Source organism: Oryctolagus cuniculus, chromosome 7 (genome assembly GCF_051225735.1).
Source record: "Oryctolagus cuniculus isolate XC-2025 breed Fujian yellow rabbit chromosome 7, ASM5122573v1, whole genome shotgun sequence".
NCBI lineage: Eukaryota > Metazoa > Chordata > Mammalia > Lagomorpha > Leporidae > Oryctolagus > Oryctolagus cuniculus.
Window position 1 is genome coordinate 36,740,823 of NC_142873.1, and position 25,221 is coordinate 36,766,043.

A 25,221-nucleotide genomic window follows, 5' to 3' on the forward strand; every position below is an offset into this window, starting at 1 on the left:
CCCCTAGCATGATTGCTCAAGCTTAAAAGTAGAAAGGTTGCACGTGGGTTACCTGGGCTAATAATGAAGATGTGATTTGTCTGTGTCTTACATTAATGTCAAGTCCTAAATGCTAATTGTAAGATTGTAACTGGTATTGTCAAGATTATGATGAATATTAATTTCACTTAGGTTTTAGGTTATGTTGACCCCAGTAACCATATACTCTCTTTTGATTTTATGTACTCTCTTTTGATCTTAGCAACTGTGTATAGCAACCGTGCATAGCAACCGTGTATTCCCCCCTCCCCGGTTTTGCGGTTTTTGCCTTTATAAACCCTAACCTTTGGTTATTTGGGGCTGCTCTGCTCTTGTATGATCAGACAGCTCCAGCATGCTGGATAATCAATAAAGCTTCCCCGTGCTGTTTGCATAAGAGACGTGTCTCTTGGTGACGTTTTTCGGGTGGTGGATTCTAACAGGGCCAAGCCAAAACCAAAAGACGGTGTTATGGGAAAACAGCAGAGAAATTATTGTTACCTCGGTTCTTTGTCTCACATAGAAAAAGAATTTCCAAGCGGACAGCAGAGAGATTTAAAAAGATTTATTAGGGCCGGCGCCGTGGCTCACTAGGCTAATCCTCCGCCTAGCGGCGCCGGCACACCGGGTTCTAGTCCCAGTCGGGGCGCCAGATTCTGTCCCGGTTGCCCCTCTTCCAGGCCAGCTCTCTGCTGTGGCCAGGGAGTGCAGTGGAGGATGGCCCAAGTGCTTGGGCCCTGCACCCCATGGGAGACCAGGAAAAGCACCTGGCTCCTAGCTCCTGCCATCGGATCAGCGCGGTGCGCCGGCCGCAGCGCGCCGGCTGCAGCGGCCATTGGAGGGTGAACCAACGGCAAAGGAAGACCTTTCTCTCTGTCTCTCTCTCACTGTCCACTCTGCCTGTCAAAAAAAAAAAAAAAAAAAGATTTATTAGGGTCAAAGACCTCCAGCCAGAGTGGTATGGAGGGAAGATTCCTAGAAAGAATGCTAAAGACCCCATGGCACTGGGGTTTTTAAGTACAATTTCAAAAAAACAAAAACAAAAACAAAAATTTGACAATCAGATTGTCATTCAGTTACTAGGCGGGGACAAAACCCATCAAAAGACCTGATCCGCAATCCTTTATCCTATCTGGCTTGCTCAGGATAAAACAAAAAACCATCCAGAGAACAGTGGGTTCGGTAACTTGTTTTCACAATAAACTGTGAGCTCAGGAAGATGAAATCACTACTTCCTTGCTAGGCTCATGGTAAATTGGAGATTCCTAAGAAAGGAGGGCAGATGTTTTGTTCTTGCTAAAGATAACCTTTTGGGGGAAGGAAGCAAATATTTTACACCCCAAATTCCTTTGGGACCACCCTGACTACCTATTAATCCATCTGACTCCTCACAACAGGACTCTCCATTCAGGTCTCCCACGTGGATGTCAGGAATTCCAAAACTTGGGCTACCCTCTGCTGTCTTGTAGGGACATTAGTAGGAAGCTAGATCAGAAACGGAGCAGCTAGGACTCAAACAAGCACCCACATATAAGATACAGGCTTTACAATTGGCCACTTAACTCACTATGCCACAGTGCCCACACCCTTTCTGCATTTCTAACTTCTCTTATAATATGATGTCTTTTCATTGTATCACTTGTTAACAAACAAGATAAATGAAGTAAATAATAGAATTGAGCCATACACAGAAGCGATACCAAGAATAATCCAAAGCAAACGTGCCTTAGAATACCTTTTACAACAGGGCTAGCCAGTATTTTGATTGTTGAGCTTTGAAGATTCAGAGTCTTCCAGAATGAAAGTTATTTTTCTCTGTGGCAGCCAATTCAGAATGGTCTTTGATGGAACAGAGACATAAGCCTCAGCCATTCTTGCTCACTGCCCCAAACACTGATAAACATTGGAATGTATTCCTTGCCCTTGAATCTCAATAGGATTTCACGCCCTATTGTCTTCATTCCCTACCCTGTATTCTTTTCCAGGTTCCCAGGGCTCTGTCCATTTCCAAGAATTCACCTCTGCCTGCAACTCCCTACCCCTACCCCCATCCTAAGCCCCTCTAAAATATAAAAAGGCCCAGCCACTGGGAGTTGGGACCTTCTGCCACATATTCCATCGATGTGCACACTGGCAGTTGGTCACCCACCTCTGCAAATTTTTCTCTGAATGAATTCAATCTGGCTGTAAATTCATACACTGCCTCCTCTCTATTCTGCACCTCTTTTCCTAACAGTCCAGAAAAGATCCTTATCCTCTAGGATTTATACCCTCCACATTGAAAAAGGATGACCCATGTAACCAAGAAGATAATGGGGAAATGACAATATGTGACTTCCTAACATAAAAGACATTGCAGCTCCCATTTTGCTGACTAGTTGTCATATCAAAAGACCCCCAAGCATGCCAGTAGAGAGGCCTCTCTACATGGTTAAAAGCTAGGGGTTCCTGCCACCAGTCATGTCAGTGAACCACCTTGGAAGTGGGTCTTCTAGACCCAGCCAAGCCTTTTCATAACTGTAACTCTGGCTAAAAGCTTGACTGAAAACTCATGTGAACCCTAAGCAAAAAAAAAAAAAAAAAAAAAAAAAAAAAAGCAGATAAGCCACTTCTGAATTCAGTCACACAGAAATTTTGATAATAAACAATTAACATTGTTTTAAGTTTTAGAACCATTTTTAAAAAAATATTTTATTTATTTGAAAGAGTTACAGAGAGAGGTAGAGACAGAGATCTCCCATCCATTGGTTCACTCCCCAGATGGCTGCAACAGCTGGAGCTGCGCCAATGTGAAGCCAGGAGCCAGAAGCTTGGGTCTCCCATGCTGGCACTGTGAGAGTCGACCACCCGAAAAACGTCACCAAGAGACACGTCTCTTATGCAAACAGCATGGGGAAGTTTTATTGATTATCCAGCATGCTGGGGCTGTCTGATCATCATGAGCAGAGCAGCCCCAAATAACCAAAGGTTAGGGTTTATAAAGGCAAAAACCGCAAAACCGGGAAGGGGAAGAGAATACACGGTTGTTCAGCAGTTGCTAAAGTCTTACAATCAGCAATTATGATCTTAAGACATAGACAAATCACATCTTCATTATTAGCCCAGGTAACCCAGGTGCAACCTTTCTACTTTTAAGCTTGAGCAATCATGCTAGGGGGTTTTTGTGCGTTGCCAAGGGTGATGTAGTGCACTGCTATTGTCCGACTATTTGAGATTATAGTTTCGGACCAGAGTCTCACGGTGGGGGGGTTGCTTTCCCAGAATGGAGTCTCAAGTGCTCCAAAATGGAGTCCCTACTGTCAAGGTGCTACCTCACTCTGTTTTATTTTCACAGCTGCACCAGGAAGGTTTAAACCTGTAAGCTTAAGCTTAACTTTTTACACCCGCACATATACAATTTTAACTCTTCAGCACAGGGGCCCAAGGACTTGGGCCATCTCCTACTGCTATCCCAGGCCACAGCAGAGAGCTGGATGGGAAGAAGAGCAGCGGGAACTAGAACCGGCACCCATATGGGATGCCGGTGCTTCAGGCCAGGGCATTAACCCGCTGCTCCACAGTGCCGGCCCCTAGAACCATTTGTTAAATAGCAATAAATAACAATACATTAGAAAGGAATCAGGAATAAGTTGAAAAAGTTAATATTATCACACAATTGCTCTGCAGACCAGTGGTGTACATATATATTCTAATTAGTGTTAGGTAGAAATTGAGCCTACATGTGTACAAGAAAGGCCTGAAGACCAGCACCCACTGTGGAAGCTCCAGAAGCCCAGTATCTGCACTTCAAAGTCTTGCCCAGATCTTGCTGACCTTCCACGGGGTCCTGTCCCTTCTACCTGGCCTGATAAGCATCCTTCCTCTAAGGCAGGTGACACTAGCCAGGCTTCCCCTGTCTGATAACTTAAGGGGGAAAACTCAAAAAGGAATTTTTCGTATTTACACCCAATAAGTCCTTTATTCGGGAGGAGAAAAAGGAGAGGGGGAGGGAAAAGGTAGGAAGGCAAGACTCATCCCCTTAAAAGCCCCAGTCTAAATGTGAACTACGCACTCTCTCAGGTTCTGGCTGGAGAGGTGCCCATCCACTCTTAAGGATGGCCCCACCCTAACAAACCTTGCTATGTTGCTTTCCCCTGCTCTCTGTCTCACACCTGAGTTCTTTCTTGCATGAAGACAAGGACCCTTTTGCTTCTCTGGTAACAATTAACACTAAAAAGTACATGATTTACCACATCCATTCTGTTAGTAAAACTGTATGGTCTTGGCCTGCGCCGTGGCTCAATAGGCTAATCCTCTGCCTGCGGCGCCGGCACACCAGGTTCTAGCCCGGTCGGGGCGCCAGATTCTGTCCTGGTTGCCCCTCTTCCAGGCCAGCTCTCTGCTGTGGCCCGGGAGTGCAGTGGAGGATGGCCCAAGTGCTTGGGCCCTGCACCTGCATGGGCGACCAGGAGAAGCACCTGGCTCCTGCCTTCAGATCAGCGCGGTGCGCCGGCCACGGCGGCCATTGGAGGGTGAACCAACAGCAAAAGGAAGACCTTTCTCTCTGTCTCTCTCTCTCACTGTCCACTCTGCCTGTCCAAAAAAAAAAAAAAAAAAACAGTATGGTCTCACCTATAGCGCCATCTTAGGCTCTGGCCCTGTCGCCATTTTGTACAATAAGCTTCATTCTAAGTCCAGCCTGGCTTACTAGAAGTCAGGTGACCAAATGGCCCAATCAGAAACGTTAGCTCCACCCCCAACGTAATGGGATTTACCATTCCCATTTCCTTACCTCTGCAAAACTATATAAGAACTGTTTAGAACTGTTTTCTCAGTACTTTTCTCAGTACAGGTTATTGTTCTCTCTATGCATGGGGAGATAGCCTGTCGGGTTTCCCCACGCAACGATAATCCTTTTCCCTTGCTCCAATGTTTTGTGTGTTGTGTGGTGGCCTTTTCTTTCACATTCCAACATAAAGCATTATTATTTAAAATTTTTATTTTGGGTTTTATAAGTATAAATTATATTTTGAGATGGTTTTTATTTTTGCTTTACTATATACAGTACACTTTTCATATTTTAGATGGGTGCTACTATTTTGCCTTTTGTAAATTTTCTTTGAAGTTCATCTGGTAGTTTCCTGCTTTCCTTTAGATTCCCTCACCCCTATTGTTTTTCTTTTTTGATCTCTTTTTCACCTGGCTGCAACAGGCTAAAAAATATTAGAGATTCATTTGAACTGGCAGTCTCTGAATGGAAAGAATCTACTGCCCCACCCCCCAACCCATTCTTTTTTCTATACTGAGCAGTACTCCTTGCAGTAGTCATGGTAAACTTTGGCCACCTAGCTGCCTGAGGATTCTTATACCAGAATCCATTTTTCCTGGAATGGTAAATATCTTTTTTCTTTTCTCTCTCTCTCTCTCTCTTTTTTTTTTTTTTTTTTTTTTTTTTTTTTTTTTGACAGGCAGAGTTAGACCATGAGAGAGAGACAGGGAGAAAGGTCTTCCTTCCGTCGGTTCACCCCCGCAAATGGCTGCTATGGCCAGTGCGCTGCACCAATCTGAAGCCAGGTCTCCTCCTGGTCTTCCTCCTGGTCTCCCATGCAGGTGCAGGGCCCAAGCACTTGGGCCATCTTTCACTGCCTTCCTGGGCCACAGCAGAGAGCTGGACTGGAAGAGGAGCAACTGGGACAGAATCCGGTGCCCCAACCGGGCCTAGAACCCAGGTGCCAGTGCCGCAGGTGGAGGATTAGCCTAGTGAGCCGTGGCGCTGGCCTAAGGTAAATACCTTTTTCAAGAGTCTTTGTTCTGTCCCCCTTCTCCTACACCTTCAAGCAGGCAGTACACTATCAAAACATGTCCCTGTCTTTTCAGTTCAACATCGCCTTCAGTATCAGCAACAGCTTTGAGTAGCACTTTCCCTTTAAGTCTAAGGACCAAGCCTTGAGTTCAGTCAGTCAGACTTGACTTCAGCTCCCAGCTCCACCACTTACTGTCGATGTGACCCTAAGTCAATTAATGAAACTCTGATGGCCCTAGTTTCCTTGGCTAATTTTAAGATGGGGTTAAATATTAGGTATAATTAGATAAAATACCAAAAGTGGATGAAGCTAGGCACATGAAGTGCCTAGCTTACTGTGAGTTCTTGGCAAAATCTGCTTATTTTTATAATCCTATGTTTGGACATAGAATTAGAGGAGCCCATGAAAGAGCCCATTAAAATGAAACAGAATTTTCTTATCATTACTCCTTCCTAATGAACTAAGAAGATGCCACAAATGATCACATTCCTTGCCACAACCTCCAAGTATTCCTTCCAGCTGTTCTGTCACTTGGTATGTCTGAGAGGCCTGGATCACTTTCTTTTTTTCTGTCTGGGTTTACTGCTCTTCATATAGGGGAAGACAGCATGCCGTGTAGGAGATTCTTCCTGCAGGCCCTTTTGGAAATGACAGCATGGGCCAGCCATAACAGGGAATTCCATCATCTCCAGATGTTTGCATTTGAAATCACACTGGACTGGAGACGACTGGTGCCTCGAGAGCTCTGGGAGGACTTTAGAGTTCAGTGCTTTGGTCCCTCGCTTATTACTTTGGAGAAACACAGTCTCAGAGGGCCCAGAGCCAAGTTCCAAAGCACTGCAGGAATATTTTCTCAAATCCAGAGTAAAACAAGGATAGGGAGGCTTTTTTTCCAGGCAGAAAAGGGGGTGGCCAAGAGGGACACTTGTCTCATCTATTGAATCTGGTCCTAGGACTCTGTCCTCCCACTATGTGCACCAGAGAACAATGTAGATCTACTGAGCTAGAGCAACAGAGCCCAGGGAGGAATAGAGTGACTTGGGGAGGACAAGGCTAATTTGTGATCAAAAGCCGACTTTGCTGTGGGGCAAGCAGAATCTAAGATTATGGAGCACTTATTGTGATCTGTTACATCATGAGCAAACTTTAATTTAAAAAATAGTTCTTTATAGAAATTGTATATAATCATTGTTCTCTACTTTTTTTTTTTTTTTTTTTGGACAGGCAGAGTGGACAGTGAGAGAGAGAGAGAGAGAGAGAGAAAGGTCTTCCTTTGCCGTTGGTTCACCCTCCATTGGCCACCGCGGCTGGCGCACTGCGGCCGGCACATCATGCTGATCCAAGGCCAGGAGCCAGGTGCTTCTCCTGGTCTCCCATGGGGTGCAGGGCCCAAGCACTTGGGCCATCCTCCACTGCCCTCCTGGGCCACAGCAGAGAGCTGGCCTGGAAGAGGGGCAACCAGGACAGAATCCGGCGCCCCGACCGGGACTAGTACCTGGTGTGCCGGCGCCGCAAGGCGGAGGATTAGCCTAGTGAGCCGCGGCGCCGGCTGATACTCATGATTAAAGAAAAAAACACAGATGAGGGCTATTGCTTAGAGAAATGGAGGAATCTCATCTTTGAGACTGGGGAGTTATGAGAGGATGATACGAGGCTGTGATCTTAGGAACTGGAAAGTTCTAGATGATGCCAAGCTTTCCTGCGAAGGTGTCGTGAGAGCATCGTTGGAAGCGGGGAAGGAGAAGTGGGAGCTGAAAGGAAGGAAACTTCAGAGAAAAGTCTATGGGTGCGCAGGATTCACATTGAACAACACTTACCTATGCTGAAGGTTGATCTAGGATAAGCTGTTAGACAACGTTAAATCAGGCCATTGTGCACTCGATACACTGTTGGGGGAGCCGTGTGGGGAGTATGTCTCAACATGTTCTTGTCAGCTGGTCCCAGGAACTATTTGTTCTGGACATTTTGACTGGGAAACACCAAACTGGCATGTTATTGGTATCTAACTTAATACACATAAAAACACACTCTGATTTTCCTCCCCAACTTGTTTTTCCACAGCCTTCCCCAGCTCAGTTAATGTAAACTTTGTCTTTGCAGAAGCTTAATCCAAACTTCCTGAAGTCATCCTCGACTCTCATCTTCAGACCTCAAAGGCTTTTTTTTAGCACCTCCCCAGCTGCCATCTTGTTCTAAACCTCCCTCATCTCCAGCCTCCTAGGTGGTCTCCTTGCTTCCACAGGTACCCCCTAGATCCCCCAGAGTTTACTCTCAACACTGTAGCCTGAGTATTCCAATTAGAGCAGAAGCCAGAGTTAAACTCAAAATCCATAAGATGCATCGTAAACCTGGCCTTGACTTAGCTGCCTCTGCCTCTCTGACCTCATGTCCTCCATTTTCCCCCCATCCACTCTGGTCCTGTCACGGTGGCCTTCTGAATGTTCTTCAAACATATCAAGCAACTGCCTTCGCTGAGAAGGAGACTTGCTGTTTCCTCAGCCTACCACAGTCTTTTTCTCAGATATCCGTGTGGCTCACTCTTCATCTCTTTCAGATTTCAACTAGAGCTCTTCCTGAACACTCTTATAAATGACCAATTTCCTACTTCCCAGGCATCCCCTGCAGCTCTTATTTCATCTTCATTTTTCTTCTTAGCATTTTATTTGCTGTAGTACATATTTCATTATTTGTTTCTAGAGTCCCCTGTGCAAAATGAGTCTGGGGCAGGTGTTTGACTACTATGACATAGTAGTCAAACACCTTGGGACACCTACATCCCCCATCAGAGTTCCTGGGGTTCAGTTCCAGCCATGCTCTGATTCCAGCTTCCTGCTAGCATGCTCTCTGGGAGGCAGCAGATGATGGCCCAAGTAGTTGAGTCCTTGCCACACACATGGGAGACCTGGATTTGATTCTCAGCTCCTGGCTTCTGCCTGGTCCAACCCTAGCTGTTGCAAGCATCTGGGGAGTGAACCAGCAGTTGGGAGATTCATTCTCTCTCTTCATCCCCCCAAAGAAAAATAATAAAAGGTGAACTAATTCAATTCTGAACTGTCTACCACTGTATTCCCAATGCCTGAAATAGTGCCTGAAACTTGAGCAAATTTCAAAAACTTGGTAGAAAGTGGCATGAAAATTAAATATATTTCTGTGCAAAAAAGTTTAAGACTATGCATAGGTTTTTCATAATATGCATTTTCCATGAATTTTTCAGAGACCCATTGTATGCATGGATTTAAACTTTTTTGCACCAAAATAAACTTACCTTTTAATTTAATTTTCCATGAAAATTGTTGAGATGCCCATGTGTTAGGCACTTAATAAGTGTTTGTTAATGATCGTCTATTTCTTCTCCAGGACTTCACTTGACATTCACTGAACTAAGTGAATGAAAGGATGACAACCAAGAGGGGAAAGTGGAGAAAGCAGAAGATAGACTTTAACAAAAGGCATTATTATGTTCTAAGGAGGAAAGAGCAGTAGAAAGAAAGAGGAGGGAAAAGGGAAAAGAACAGAATAACTGAAATGAACCTATTGCTGGGAACACATGAAAACAAGAGCCCCAAGGAAAAGTGCTCTCTACTTCCGGGTTAGGGTCAAGATTTGGGGCTGGGGCTGGTGCCGCGGCTCACTAGGCTAATCCTCCGCCCTGCGGCGCCGGCACACCAGGTTCTAGTCCCGGTCGGGGCGCCAGATTCTGTCCCGGTTGCCCCTCTTCCAGGCCAGCTCTCTGCTGTGGCCAGGGAGTGCAGTGGAGGATAGCCCAAGTGCTTGGGCCCTGCACCCCATGGGAGACCAGGAGAAGCACCTGGCTCCTGCCATTGGATTAGCGCGGTGCGCCGGCTGCAGTGCGCTGGCCGTGGCAGCCATTGGAGGATGAACCAACGGCAAAGGAGGACCTTTCTCTCTGTCTCTCTCTCTCACTGTTCACTCTGCCTGTCAAAAAAAAAAAAAAAAAAAAAAAGAAAGAAAGAAAGAAAAAAAAAAGATTTGGGGCTTTGATAGTTCATCTTCTCCCACTACCTACTGACTGACAGGAGGATTTCCTACACAGGTGAGATGCATGGTACAGGCAGCATGGCTGGAGAGTCAGGTAGGGGTGCATTACTCCTGCCCTCTGATCCCTCTAGAATGCAGTCTGTGCTTTCCTCTGTGTGGAGAAAATCTCAAGTGAAGTCTTCTTAGTATAGCAGAATGATGGGTTGTTTTTAATATTTACGTTCCTCTATGTAATCATTCTTTTTTCCTGGTAGCTCCACATTACTGACACTGTTGTTCCCCAAACCAAGCAGTAGCATCTGTAACCAGCAGAGAACCCAGACTGGTGGCCCATCCACTGTGGAACCCTGGGATTCCAGCCTCCTCCTAGGCAGGGAACCCTTCAGCTTTTTTTTTTTTTTTTTTTCCCCTCTTCAAACCTGTGCCAAGTTTGTTCTGTGTAGGGTTGAAAGGCAGTACAGGGTGAAAGATAGGAAAGAAGTAGGGGAGGCAGAGGTGATGGGACAAGAGGAAGCAGAAGAAAAGAACACCAGGCAGAGCAGGGTGTTTATTTCAATAGCTTCCTTTCCTCCTTTTCTCTCCCAGCACCAACTAATGCTTGGAAAATCCTCTTTCACAGATGGCAACATTTGAGAGGTGGAAATTTTGAATCCCCTCTGCTCTATTTTGAACCTTTTGGGAGGGTGTTAATAAAAAGATGATCAGCAAAACCAAGAACCTTGATAAATCAGAAACTACATGATTAGTTATAGATCATTGAGAATTGTCCCTCGACTCAAAAGCATTGTTTTATACTTGATCTTGAAATAATGGAAATCAAAAAAAGAGATATATAAATTCAGATTATTTTATTTATTTATTTATTGACAGGCAGAGTAGACAGTGAGAGAGAGAGAGAGAGAGAGACAGAGAGAAAGGTCTTCCTTTGCCGTTGGTTCACCCTCCAATGGCCGCTGCGGCCGGCACGCTGCAGCCGGCACACCGCGCTGATCCGAAGGCAGGAGCCAGGTGCTTCTCCTGGTCTCCCATGGGGTGCAGGGCCCAAGCACTTGGGCCATCCTCCACTGCACTCCCTGGCCACAGCAGAGAGCTGGCCTGGAAGAGGGGCAACCAGGACAGAATCCGGCGCCCCGACCAGGACTAGAACCCGGTGTGCCGGCGCTGCAAGGTGGAGGATTAGCCTAATGAGCCGCGGCGCCGGCCTATTCAGATTATTTTAAATCATTGCTTGTCACTATTTTATACGGTAAAAGCTGCCTTAATTACCAATTTGCACTGAGTTGCATTATTCTTTCAAATGCTGACAGTTTTTCCACTAAAATTTTCATTTTCTACTTATAAATTAATGTTCTGGTTCTTAGAGCCTTAGCAATTTTCCATTAAATCCTTTTTATTTCATGAGTGTCTGTGTGATTTTAAGCCAAATATGGGTACTTTATGTTTTAATACATTATTTTCAACAGATTTTTACTTTGTATTTATTTTATTGGAGAGGGCCAGACACAGAAAAATAGTTGGCAGGTTGGTTTTGTTGGTTGTGCTGCAGCAATAGTGTAATATAGAAAGTACTGATGGAATTTGGCAAAGAAACCAAATTGATTTGCTGTGGAAATGAATAGATTTGTATTCTACCTGTTCCACATCCCAATCCTAATGAGAAATAGTAGCAACATATTTTATAATTGTTTTAGTAAAATAATATTGAACAAACAGCAAAGAGAACCTTTTCCTTTCCTCAAGAGAAATTTGTTGCTCTCTTACTAAAGCTTTCAACCATTTCTCCACAGGGTGGCAGGGCAATTCAAAGTCTAACCTTCAGTCCTCAGATTAGTGTATTGACAGAGCCTGCCCTCAGAAGTAACAAGAGAGTAAGTAAAGGCACTATATTTCTCGTTGGGAGTGTAGGGTTATAGGGAGTGGTATCAGAACATTCTCAAAGAGGAAAATCCATAAATTGTTAATAAAATTTCTCAAAAAGAAATCTCAGAAACAAATCATTGAATGTTCATCAGGTTTCCTAAAGATATTAATCTAGAGTTTGCCCCGCAAGTATGTAGCAGGCCTCAGCAGAACTGAGGCGTCACTGTGCATCTTTGTAGAAGATGTGCTAATGAATCCAGGACTGTGTTTCAGAGCACAGGCTTGGAAGTTGAACTACGTGATTTCCAATCCCGAGTTCACCATTTTGTCCTCAAGCCTGTGTGACTGTAGGCAATCTTTTCCTTAAAAGATTTATTTACGGGGCCAACATTGTGGCAGAGTGGGCTAAGCTATTCCAGTTCATGTCCAAGTAGCTCCTCTTCCAATTCAGCTCTCTGCTTATGGCCTGGAAAAGCAGTGGAAGATGGCCCAGGTGCTTGGGTCCCTGCATCCTCTTGGGAGACCTGGAGGAAGCTCCTGGCTTCTGGCTTCAGGTTGGCCTAGCTCCAGCCATTGCAGCCATTTGGGAAGAAAACCTTTCTCTTTGTATCTCCCTCTCTGTAACACTACCCTCAAATAGATAGATAAAATCTTTAGGAAAAAAAATTTATTGATGGGGCCAACATTGTGGCATAGTGGGTTAAGCTGCCACCTACAGTGCCAGTACCCAATATGGGTGCCAGTTCAAGTCCTGGATGTTCCACTTCTGATCCAGTTCCCTGCTTATGCCCTGGGAAATCAGCAGAAGAGGACTCAGGTGCTTGGGGCCCTGCCCCAGTGTGGGAGACCTGGGTGAAGCCCCTAGCTCATTGCTTTGGGGGCCATTGCAGCCATTAGGGGAGTGAACCAGTAGATGGAAGACCTCCTTCTGTCTGTCTCCCCCTCTCTCTTTCTGTAACTCTGTCTTTAAGAACATTCAAGATTCTCATGTTAAATATTAAACTGTTCTTTCATAACATATGAAATCAATCAATATATGTTTTCAAGAATTTCTTTCATTCCAAACACTCTTATTGCTGAACAAGTGATCCCCCTCTGACTTGTTCGTGCCTGCGTGGTCTCCCCAGGCTCACCTTCACCCCCTTTACCTGTTTCACTGCTTCATTCCCTGAGTTACCTGTTGGTGGTTCTCTGTCAAACACCATAATTATGGCTTCTCTCCCATTAGCACCCCAGCTCCTTTGACTTCCAGCTGACAGTGATGTTGAGTAGCAGAAACCATGAGGATCAATTAATCCAGCTCCCTTGTTTTTGCAGATGAGGAAAGAGAAGCTAGAAAGACTTCCCCAGAGCAGTTAGAGGGGGAACCAAGACCACAACTTTTTTCTCCCACTTCCTCCCACAGATCTCCCACTTTACTTTTCCAGTAACAAACACTTTTCTCTGTGGAATGAAGGAGCATAGTAAACTAAATAGTTGGTTTATGCATCAATCACTAAGCAGTCCAGACAAAAAGCAGAAAGGCAATTAGAATTTTTAAGCATAGGGCCTCTAGAAATAATTCAAACCCAGTTTCAAATCCAAGTTCTCACATTAACTGTAACCTTAAGCAAGTTACTGAATCCTTAATTTGTCTGCAAAATGAGGGTAAGGGTAGTACTGACTTGGAATTTTGAAGATTAGATCTGATAATATCTATTCAGCATTATATAGCATATAAGTCAGCAATTGCCTTTGGCTGCAAGCAACAGAGAATCTAAATAACAGAGGCTTAACTCTCTCATGTTTATTAGGAGTGTCCCTAAAAAAAAAAAGAAAGAAAAAGGGAAAGAAAATTACAAGTGTTGGTGAGAAATTTGAACCTTGTGTGCTATCGGTGGGAATGTAAAATAGCTGCTGTATGAGGTTCTTCAAAAAATTAAAAATGGAATTATCAAATAATTCAGCAATCTCCCTTCTGTTTATACACCTTAAATATTTAAAGCAGGGTCTCTATACAATGCATGTGCACCCATATTGATAGCATCATGATTCACAATAACCAAAAACTGGAAGCAATCCAAGTGCCCATCAGCAGGCGAATGAAGGAACAAAATGGATACACATACAATGGGATATTATTCAGCCTCAAAAAGCTACAGAGCTAGAGAGAGAGAGAGAGAGAAAGGATGAGAGAGAGAAAGGAAGAGAGGGAGGGAGATATCTTCCATCTGCTGATTCACTTCGCAGGTGACTGGATTGGCTGGGGCTAAGCCAGGCCAAAGCCAGGAGCCAGGAGTTTCTTCCAGGTCTCCCACATGGGTGCAGGAGCCCAAGCACTTGGACCATCTTCCACTGCATTCCCAGGCATATCAGCAGTGAGCTGGATCAGAAGTGGAACAGCCAGGGCTCAGACCAGCACCCATATGGAATGCTGGCATCACAGGTAGTGGCTTTACCTGCTAAGCCACAGTGCCAGCCCCAGTAACAGGATGCTCTCTCAGCTAGGTGAGGTCACGTGACTGGCTGATGGGCTATGAGTAGAAACCAAGTGAACCATTCTGGGTTTGGCAACAGAAGCTGAATTGTGACATGTTACCAGGTGTAGAAATATGTAAGTGATTTGATAGAACGTGCCTTATCAATTCAAGGATCTTTATTGTTAACAGGTAGGATTACAAAATGTGCTTGTGCCTGTGTTTAGCACTGCTGAACAGCTATATTTCAGGTATCAGGAATGTACTCTGTCCTTGCCATCCACAAATGCACACCCACTGTGTATTCAGGCAGACCACCTACATGTTTAGAGCTGCCAGATCATTCATTCATCCCACAGATAGTTACGGGGTGCCCATAGAATAGATTCCGAGTGAGGGGAATCATAACTGCCTGAGGGTGGAATAGAGGGAAACCACAGTTCTACAAAGACTAGTCAGGGTAGGCCTCCTTGAGAAAATGGTCTTTGAACAAGGACTTGAAAGAGGTGAGAGAAGTAGCCGTCGCATCTGAAGAAGGAGCAGTCTGGCAATGAGAAGGCGAGTGAGAAGAGTAAGTGATGTTCTCAAGAATGACTCAGAGGCCAGCGTGGCTGAGGCACAACTAGCAAGCAGCAGAGTGGGAAGAGAAGAGGCCAGAGAGGAGAGGGGCGAGCAACATCGCATGCAGGCTTTCAGAGCCCAGAGCGTCTTTGCCTTTTACTGTGAGTCAAAGGAGAAAGCATTTGCAGGGCTTTGAGCAAAGACAAGACATGACTAAACTTTTAAATCATTTTGGAGGATAGGTTGAGAATATAGTGAAAAGGAGCAAAGAGGGAGACTACTGGGGGCTATTCCAATAATCCAGTGATGGCCCCAAATCTGCCCTTGCAGTTGGTTCCCGATGCCTATTAAAGATACTCAGATCCGGGCCGGCGCCATGGCTCACTAGGCTAATCCTCCGCCTTGCGGTGCCGGCACACCGGGTTCTAGTCCCGGAAGGGGCGCCGGATTCTGTCCCGGCTGCCCCTCTTCCAGGCCAGCTCTCTGCTGTGGCCAGGGAGTGCAGTGGAGGATGGCCCAAGTGCTTGGGCCCTGCACCCCATGGGCGACCAGGAGAAGCACCTGGCTCCTGCCATCGGATTAGCGCGGTGCGCCGGCCACAGCGCGCCGGCCGCGGCGGCCATTGGAGGGTGAACCAACGGCAAAGGAAGACCTTTCTCTCTGTCTCTCTCTCTCTCACTGTCCACTCTGCCTGTCAAAAAAAAAATAAATAAATAAAAAAAAAGAAAAAAAAAAAAAGAAAAAAAAAAAGAAAAAAAAAAAAAGAGAGAGAGAGAGATACTCAGATCCAACCAGAGAGTGGATGAAATGGCGGAAGTACTATCACTAAAGCTCATGATGAGAGAAATAACGAGCATGTATCTGGCAGAGGGCGCCCAATCCTTTACTATCAGCACATAGAAGTGCATAGCTTCACCTGGTGAGTTAACTTACTAGAGAGATGACTGTTTCCAGGCATAAGGCCCAATGCAGGTCTTACACCTGAACATGGCCATAACAGAATCCGAGCACTTTGAAGACAGCAAAGGAGAGTCTGGCTAGGATTAGTGAGACTCAGCAAGTTGAACTTCAATGTGGAAGGCAGAACAAAATGGTGCCGAGGACACCCTTCATTCATTCAAGAGGTGTTTATGACTATCTGGTATGAGTTAGAAACTCTATGAGGCTGTAGAAAAAGACAGAAAACACAGTCCCTGCCCTCAAGGTGCTTGCTGTCTTATTGTGGAGACCAAAAGGCAAAAGAATCGCAGAAATAGAGAGGTAACTGCAATAATTGAAGAATACTGTTATGACACAAATGACTTATCAATCAAACTTGTCCAAGAGATCAAGAAAAGCTCCATGGGGGAGAGAACACTTAAGTTTGATTTTGAAGAATGTGTCTATTAGTTAGTTACAGGGGGCTGACATTCCATGGAGTGGAAATAATATATGGATAGAGACAAGGACAGATATATGGTAGAAACATAAAAAGTATGGTCATCCGAAAGAGCGTGTTCTCTTTCAGGAAGTGCAGGTGGTTCCACATGGCTGGATTTTACATGTGCAAAGAAGAGTGGCAGGGAACGATTCCCAAGAGGTTAAAAAAAAAAAAAAAAAAGACCAACGCTCGAAGAGCCTTGTTAGCTGGGCAGAGTTTGGATCTCATTCATGTAACGACCGCCTGATTTTCTACTAGATTTCAGTTTTGTAAAATATGTCTGATGTTTCAGGCATTTGAGGAGGTAACCAGCAGATGGGAGCTAGCACTCTTTCTCTCAAACAAATAAATGAATAAATTTGTAAAAATACATTTAAAAACTTCTTCCCAGATTTTTCAATCACCTTTTTTAAAAAGAAAAAATGCTATTTTAGGAAATAGTCTCATATGTATTTCTAACTAGTATTTAGCAGGTCTGTATTATCTGTTTGCTTTTATTTTTTGGATTGGCAGATGAATTCTTTGTATTTACTGTGCAGAACATGATGTTTTGAAATACATTCACATTATGGAATGAGTAAATCTAGCGGGTTTGCCCATGAACCACCTCACACAGTAATTATTTTTGTGATAACACTTCACGTGCTCTCTCAGCATTTTTTCAAAACTACAGTAAGTTAGTAACTACAGTCACCATGCTATACAATAGATTTCTTGAAGTTATTCTTTTTGAATCTTTGCATCCTTTGACTGGCCTCTCCCCAGAACCCTCTCCACTACCATCCCAGGCCCCAGTAACCACATCATACTTCTTGCTTCCAGGAGATCAACTTTTTTATTTACTACGTATACATGAGATCATGCAATATCTCTTTCTGTGCCTGGCTTATTTCACTTAGCATAATGCCTACTAGGTTCATCGATGCTGTTGCAAATGACAGGATTTTCTTCTTTTTTATGATTGAAACATATTCCATTGTGTAGATATGCCACTGAATTAAAGTTTTTTTAAAAATTTATTTGAAAGAGTTACAGAGATGGAGAGAGAGAGAGAGAGAGAGAGAGAAAGAGAGAGAGATTCTTCCATCCACTGTTTCGCTTCCCAGTTGATGGCATCTTCTGCTGCTTTTCCCAGGCCATTACCAGGGAACTGGATCAGAAGTGGAGCAGGAGCCAGCACTGTGGCTGGCACTGTGGCGTACAAGGTTAAGCATCCACATCCCATTAGCGTGGGTTCGAGACCTGGCTGTTCCACTTCTGATCCGTCTCCCTACTAGTAGCATAGGAAAGCAGCAGAGGATGGCCCAAGTCCTTAGGCCCCTGCACCCATGCAGGAAGTTCTTGGCTCCTGGCTTAGAATTGGCCCAGTTCTGGCTGTTGTGGCCATTTAGGGAGTGAACCAGAGGATAGAAGACCTCTTTCTCTGTCACTTCCTCTCTTTATAACTCTGTCTCTCAAATAAATAAATCTTAAAAAAAAAGTGGAGCTGCCATGACATGAACTGACACCCATATAGTTTTAGCCAGAGCCATTAGGCAAGAAAAAGAAATCAGGGGCTGGTGCTGTGGCCTAGTAGGCTAAGCCTCTGTCTGCATCGCCAGTATCCCATATGGGTGCTGATTCATGTCCCAGGTGCTGCTCTTCTGATCCAGCAGGCTGCTGATGACCTGGAAAAGCAGTGGAAATAGGCCCAAGTGCTTGAAATCCCTACACCTGTGTAAAAGACCCGGCAGGAGCTCCTGGATCCTGGATCCTTGCTTCAGATCAGCCCAGCTCTTGCTGTTGCTGCCATTTGGGGAGTGAACCAGTTGATGGAAGTCCTTTCTCTGTTTCTCCCTCTCTCTGTAAGTAACCCTACATCTCAAATGAATAAATAAAATCTTTTTAAAAATTATTTGAGGAATACAAACTTCATGCATTTCATATATATAAGTTAAGGAGCATAGTGACTTTTTCCACCCCCTCCCCCCCATACTCCCACCCTTCTTTCTCCTCCCTCTCCCATTCCCATTCTTATTTTTTGTAAAAACATACTTTCAGTTAACTTTATACTCATAAGATTAACCCTATACTAAGTAGAAGGATCAACAAATAATATGAAGAAAAACGTAGAAAAAACACAAAACAAACAAAAAGCATTATTCCTCAACAGTCAAGACAAGGGCTGTTCAAAATCATCACTTCATAAAGTATAAATTTCATTCCTTTTTAAAAAATTTTTTTTGCCAGGCAGAGTTAGACAGTGAGAGAGAAACAGAGAGAAAGGTCTTCCTTTCATTGGTTCACTCCCCTAATGGCCACCACGGCCGGCGCAGCACCGATCCGAACCAGGAGCTGGGTACTTCCTCCCGGTCTCCCATGCGGGTGCAGGAACCCAAGCACTAGGGCCATCCTCCGCTGCCCTCCCAGGCCACAGCAGAGAGCTGGACTGGAAGAGGAGCAACAGGGACTAGAACCCAGGATGCCGGCACCACAGGTGGAGGATTAGCCTAGTGAGCCACGGCGCCAGCCCAATTTCATTCCTATAGATTACCTTTTAGGAACTCTATTAGTTACCACAGATCAGAGAAAACATAGTATTTGTCTTTTTGGGGGACTGGCTTATTTCACTAAGTATAATGGTTTCCAGTTGCATCCATTTTGTTGCAAATGACAGGACTGCATTTTTTGTTTTATCACTGTATAATATTCCATAGCATATATGTGTATATATATATATCATAATTTTTTATCCATTCTTCAGTTGATGGACATCTGGATTGATGTTATTGTGAATTGAGCTGCAATGAATACGGGGTTACAGATAACTCTTTCATATGCTGATTTCATTTCCTTTTATTAAATTCTCAGGAGTGATGGCTGAGTCATGTGGTAGGTCTATAGTCAGCTTTCTGAGGTATCTCCATATTGTCTTCCACAGTGGCTGAACCAGTTTACATTCCCACCAACAGTGAATTAAGGTACCCTTTTCCCCACTTCCTCACCAGCATTTGTTGTTTGTTGATTTTTGTATGAGATCCATTCTAACGGGGGTGAGGTAAAACTTCACTGTGGTTTTGATTTGCATTTCCCTGATGGCTAAAGAACCTGAGAATTTTTTTCATGTGTCTATTGGCCATTTGAATTTCTTTCCTTGAAAAATGCCTGTTTAAGTCCCTTACCCATTTCTTAACTTGGATTTTGTTGCTGTTGTTGTTGTTAAGTTTCTTGAACTCTTTATATATTCTGGAAATTAATACTTTATCAGTTGCATAGTTTGCAAATATTTTCTCCCATTCTGTAGATTGCTTCGTCACTTTGCTGAGTGTTTCTTTTGCAGTGCAGAAACTTCTCAGTTTGATGTAATCCCATTTTCAATTTTGGCTTTGATTGCCAGTGCTTCTGGGGTCTTTACCAAGCAATCTTTGCCTATGCCAAAGACTTTTAGGCTTTCCCCCATGTTCTCAATAATTTGATGATATCAGGTCAAAGATTTAGGTCTTTGATCCATTTTGAGTGGATTTTTGTGTGAGGTGTAAGGTAAGGGTCTTGTTTAATGCTTCTGCATGCAGAGATCTAGTTTTCCCAGCTCCATTTGTTGAAGAGACTGTCCTTGCTCCAGGGGTTGATTTTTGCTCCTTTGTCAAAGATAAATTGGTTGTAAATGCATGGATTGATTTCTGGAGTTTCTATTCTGTTCTATTGGTCTGTCGACCTGTTTCTGTACTAGTACCAGTCTAGTTTGATTATATATGCCCTCTAGTATGTCTTGAGATCTGGTATTGTGATGCCTCCAGCTTTGCTTTTGTTGTATAAGATTGCTGTAGTTATTCTGGGTCTCTTGTGTTTCCATATGAATTTTAGCATCATTTTTTCTAGATATGAGAAGAATGTTGTTGGTATTTTGATTGATATTACATTGAATTTATACATTGCTTTTGCTAGTATGGGCATTTTGGTGATATTGATTCTTGCCATCCATGAACATGGGAGATTTTTCCACTTTTGATGTCTTCTATTTCTTTCTTTAATGTTTTGTGATTTTCAATTTAGAAATCTTTGATGTCCTTGGTTAAGGAAATTTCCAAGGTACATAAGGAAACTTATGGAGTGTTAACTGTATTTACTATCCTGATTAATTGATGATTCCACACATATATGTATAGGTATACATACATCAAAACTACACATACTGTATGCTTCTTGTATTTCCATTTATTGTGAGTCATTTATCTAAAAAATTTGGGGAGGAGAGGAAGGAATGAAAATATAGGCTGCTTATATGCATAAAATATTTGGAAGGATACACAGGAAACTGAAAACATTTCCCTTAAAAGGGAGAACTGGCAGTGAGAGGGACTGTGTATATTTTTTGGACACTTTGAATTTTTAACATTGAGATTTATTTATTACAATAAAAAAATGAAAGTAAAGCAAACTCATTTCTTCACACTTTTACTAGCAGTCTTTCAAGAATTTTTATTTTTGTCAATTTGATCAGAGAACAAGCTCCTCACTTAATCTGCATTTTCTGGATTACAACTGAGATTGACCTGTTTTTATATCTTTATTAGCTATTAGTATTTTATCTCTGGGGAATTGCCTATTCACATCCTTCATCATTATTATTGATTTAAAGATCAACATAATTTTAGAGGCGAAATTTGACAAAGTAAGTATAAAAATTGTCAGAAGTAAAATTAAAGCATACTGGTAAAGTTATGCAAAGTCTGGGAAAAATACAGGCTAAGTTATCAAATACAAAAGCTTATTGGAAAGCTACAATAATTACAAGTTTGGTACTAACAAAACAACAGGGCATAATATCTCTTAAAACACAACCAGTTTCATAAGTAATTGAACATAGAATAAAGGAGGAATTTCAGATTAGTAAGGAAAAGACAAAGGCTCAATTAATAGCAATAAAACAGCCAGCTGAATATTTGATAGAAAATTTGCTGAACCCTGGGGGCTAGCACTGTGGCTCAATAGATTAACACTCTGCCTGCAATGCTGGCACCCCATATGGGCACCAGTTCTAGTCCCAGCTGCTCCTCTTATGATCCAGCTCTCCGCTGTGGCCTGGGAAAGCAGTGGAAGATGGCCCAAGCTCTTGGACCCCTTCACTGCCTGGGGGACCTGGAAGAAGCTCCTGGCTCCTGGCTTCAAATCAGCCCAGCTCTGGCCAATGTGGCTATTTGGGAAGTGAACCAGCAGATGGAAGACCTCTGTCTGCCTTTCCCTCTCACTGTCTATAACTCTACCTCTCGAATAAATAACTAAAAATTTAAAAAATAATTTGCTGAACCCTATATCATGCCTTAAATGAAATTTAATTGACATTGGAAGACCTGGATTGAATCCTGAGCTCCAAACTTTGCCTGGCCCAGCCTCAGCTGTTGGGGACATTTGGGGAATGAAATAGCCTGAGAGATCTCTCTCTGTTCCTCTCTTTCTCATCTGTCTCCCTGCCTTTCAACAAATAAATAAATATTTTATTAAAAACTCACAGATTAATGCTGAATAAAATTGAAGAGAGAAGAGCAAGGATAAATAGTTCTGAGACACTTGCTCATGACCAGATCTCAGCCTATTCCCTACCGTTGAAAGGCAGACAATATTTGGGGCATCTTCAGGGTTAAGTTTCAGGTAAAATAGCCCAGTGGCTATTGCCCACCATCAATCCAGGTAAAATTATGCTATCACAAAAATCACTACATGTCATTCACTTCTGCTTACTCAATACTAACACTCTCCTATAAACCAGAAATTGGACTAGACACCTATTAATGCCTTTAGCCCAAGTGGCTGCTTTTGAACTATACCTTGTATGAAGTGTGTTACATGCACTATCTCATTGATTCTTTGCAAAGCTCTCTGCAATGGGTGGTGTTAGTTTATTCTGTGACGAAAGAAACTTAGAATCTTATCCAATAATTTGCACCAGGCCCAACTGTTATTATGTTCACTGCCTTTACCATCTCCAGTTTCACTGAAAATATTAATTTTTTTTTAAATTTTGTCTATTTATTTGAGAGGTAGAGTTACAGATAGAGGGAGGGAGAGACAGAGAAGTCTTCCATCCACTGGTTCACTCCCAAATGGCCACATTGGTTAGAGCTGGGCTGATCCGAAGCCAGGAGCCAGGAGCCTCGTCAGGGTTTCCCACATGGATGCAGGGGTCCAAGGACTTCAGCCATTCTTCACTGCTTTCACAGCCCATTAGCAGGGAGCTGGATTGGAAGTGGAGCAGCCAAATCTTGAACCAGGCCCCATGTGGGATGCTGGGACCTCAACCAGAGGCTTAACCCTCAACGCCACAGCACCGGCCCCCTGAAATATGTTAATTTGCAGTCATGTTTGACAGGGACTTGGGAACTTGAGAGAGGACCTTGATATGCAGAATCTTCTCTTTCTACTTCCCAGAGCTGAGCAGTCCCTCTTTCTTTGCTGCATTCGAATGCAATGTACCAACTTCCATGCTTTCAAGGACACAAATGAAGGTGCTATGGAGAAGGCTGAAAACACTCATGCAGCAAGGGAGGAAGCCAGGGCAAGAGTGGGCCTAGTAGCATAAAGGTTGACCAGAGAGCCCTGTGGTTGCCCCAGACAGGAAATGTCACCTGATCTTGTAACATGATAGAACTTCCAGAAGACATCAATGAGTAAGATGCTATCTGAATAGTGTGGCTTTGTGAGTGTCAGCAAGTTGAAATTGGTTCTGACCTTATAATCAGTAGAACCCAAATGAGATGGATATTAGCAGATTCAAGGGATTCCTCTGGGGTGTGTGGGCAAGGAGGGACTCTAGCCATAGAAAGGCTGTAGGTAAGAACCACCATACTCCACGTCCTCGCTGAGGAGGATAATGGCAACCAAAGGCATCCAAGAAAGAGAGTTTGAGCATAATTTCCATCTTTCTGGTGTCTTTGGAAAATCTGTAGATTCTAGCAAGAAAATTTAGATTTATGCAAGCTCATTATAGAAAAATCAAACATGACACAAAGGCATATAGAAGAAAGCAAAAACCCTCTAAAATCTTACCATTCAGAAGTGATCATTATCATTTTGGCAAAATTCTTTCTAGACTTCTCCCTGTACATAGACATATATACAAAGTGCTACTTCCAGAGCATTCATGGAAAAATGGGTTAAAACATAAGTTTACTTTAATACAAAATTTTTTTGAAATCCAGGGATAATTTTTATAATATGCATTTTCATGAACTTTCTGAAAACTCTTTGGCATGAAATTTTCACACCAGTATAAACTTATCCATTAGTTGCATTTTCTGCAAACATTTTCAAGTACCTTCCTACACAAGCATGCATACATATATAGATGGAACCATCTGGACTGATTTGCAGTCTTTTTAAGAAAAAAGTATATTATGGTCATCTTTCTACATTCATGAAAGGACATACATAATAATTGTATATTATTGTCTAGAATTGTGTTGATCAGATATATCAATTTACAGAAAATGATACTGGAAATGTTTTTCAAAAATATGACAGTAAAATTTTTCATGCTTCAATTTTCTAACTCTTGTCCAACTCCTTTTTTTTAAGCCAGAAAATCAACATCAACTTTATTAAACAGCAACAGGAAAGCTTTCCAATTTCTCAGAAGAAAAACGTGGGACCAGCACCACCAGGCAAGCATCACCAAGACTAAATGTCCACATTGATTGTTCTGCAAGCTCTTCTTGTACACTTAGGCATCATCAAGGACAATGGCCATGAGAGCTTCTGCAGGAACACACTTTGCTTTGTGGGTAGCTTCGCGGTCAACTCTTCATACAGGAGGCTGAGATGACACTGTGCCTGTTCAAAAGCTGTTGGTGCAGAGAGAATTTATCAACGGGGGAGAACAGAGCCTTATTTCTTGCATTTAAGAAATACCATGACCTGGGGCCAGTGATGTGGTGTAGCAGGTTAAAGCCACAGCCTGCAGCACCGGCACTCTATATGGGTGCCAGTTCAAGTCCCAGCTGCTCCATTTCTGATCCAGCTCTCTGCTAATGTGCCTGGGAAAGCAGCAAAGATGGCCCAGGTGCTTGGGCCCCTGCACCCATGTAGGAGACCTGGAAGAAGTTCCTGGCGCCTGGCTTCAGTCTGGCTCAGCCATGGCTGTTGCAGCCATTCTGGGGAGTGAACCAGCAGATGGAAGACCTCTCTGTCTGTCTCTCCTTCCCTCTCTCTCTGTACCTCTGCCTTTCAAATAAATAAATAAATCTTTAAGAAAAATGAAGAAATACCATGAGCTAATCTATCAATATTTCTCTTTGAATGCTCTTTGAAGATTTGGTTGCCCTTGGGCTGGCACCATGGCTCACTTGGTTAATCCTCTGCCTGTGGTGCTGGCATCCCATATGGGTGCCGGATTCTGTCCCGGTTGCGCCTCTTCCAGGCCAGCTCTCTGCTGTGGCCCAGAAAGGCAGTGGAGGATGGCCCAAGTGCTTGGGCCCTGCACCCGCATGGGGGACCAGGAGGAAGCACCTGGCTCCTGGCTTTGGATCAGCGCAGCGTGCTGGCCATTGCAGCTATTTGGGGGGGTGAACCAACAGAAGGAAGACCTTTCTTTCTGTCTCTCTCTCTCTCTCGCTATCTAACTCTATATGTCAAATTTAAAAAAAAAAAAGATTTGGTTGTCCTCTCTACCACATGCCTGGGTGAGGGGAAAGGAAAGCGTGGCAAGGTGCCACTATGGTAGCAGATAATTTTGGGGGTGCTCTAGGCTCCACTCCCTTCTACTGGGGTAGTAGCTGTGTTTTCTGGCAGCTGCAGCAGCATATGGGGTGAGGAAGGAGCCACCCACCAATCACCTTTTCTTAAAGTCACTTTTTTTTTGCATTCAGCTGCCTTAGAGCTCCCAAATTCACAGTGTTTGGACAGCTTTCTCCATCCTTCTCCTAGATGGTGCACTCCTCATCATAGGAAGCATCAGTGACTCCAGGGTCTGTACAAATCACACAGTGTCCCTGATAAGAGCCACAGTTACACTTGCAATGTGCACCAGCATTCAGGGTTGCATGTAAGAATCACAGATCACACACTTCCCAGTCACATTTTTTGTATCAGCCTTTTGGTGGCCACATCAGCCTACTTGCAGTGAAAGATCAAATCTGGATGATGTTTAGCC

At 43.6% G+C, this 25,221-nt stretch overlaps 1 long non-coding RNA gene across 1 annotated transcript; it reads left to right on the forward strand.

Annotated features, from left to right (window-relative positions):
- The first annotated feature begins 17,740 nt into the window (after positions 1 to 17,740).
- On the forward strand, positions 17,741 to 24,325 carry LOC149125413 (uncharacterized). Its single transcript, XR_016210455.1, has 2 exons — positions 17,741 to 17,941; positions 23,649 to 24,325. It is a non-coding gene; the product is annotated as an uncharacterized LOC149125413 (long non-coding RNA).
- Positions 24,326 to 25,221: the final 896 nt, after the last annotated feature.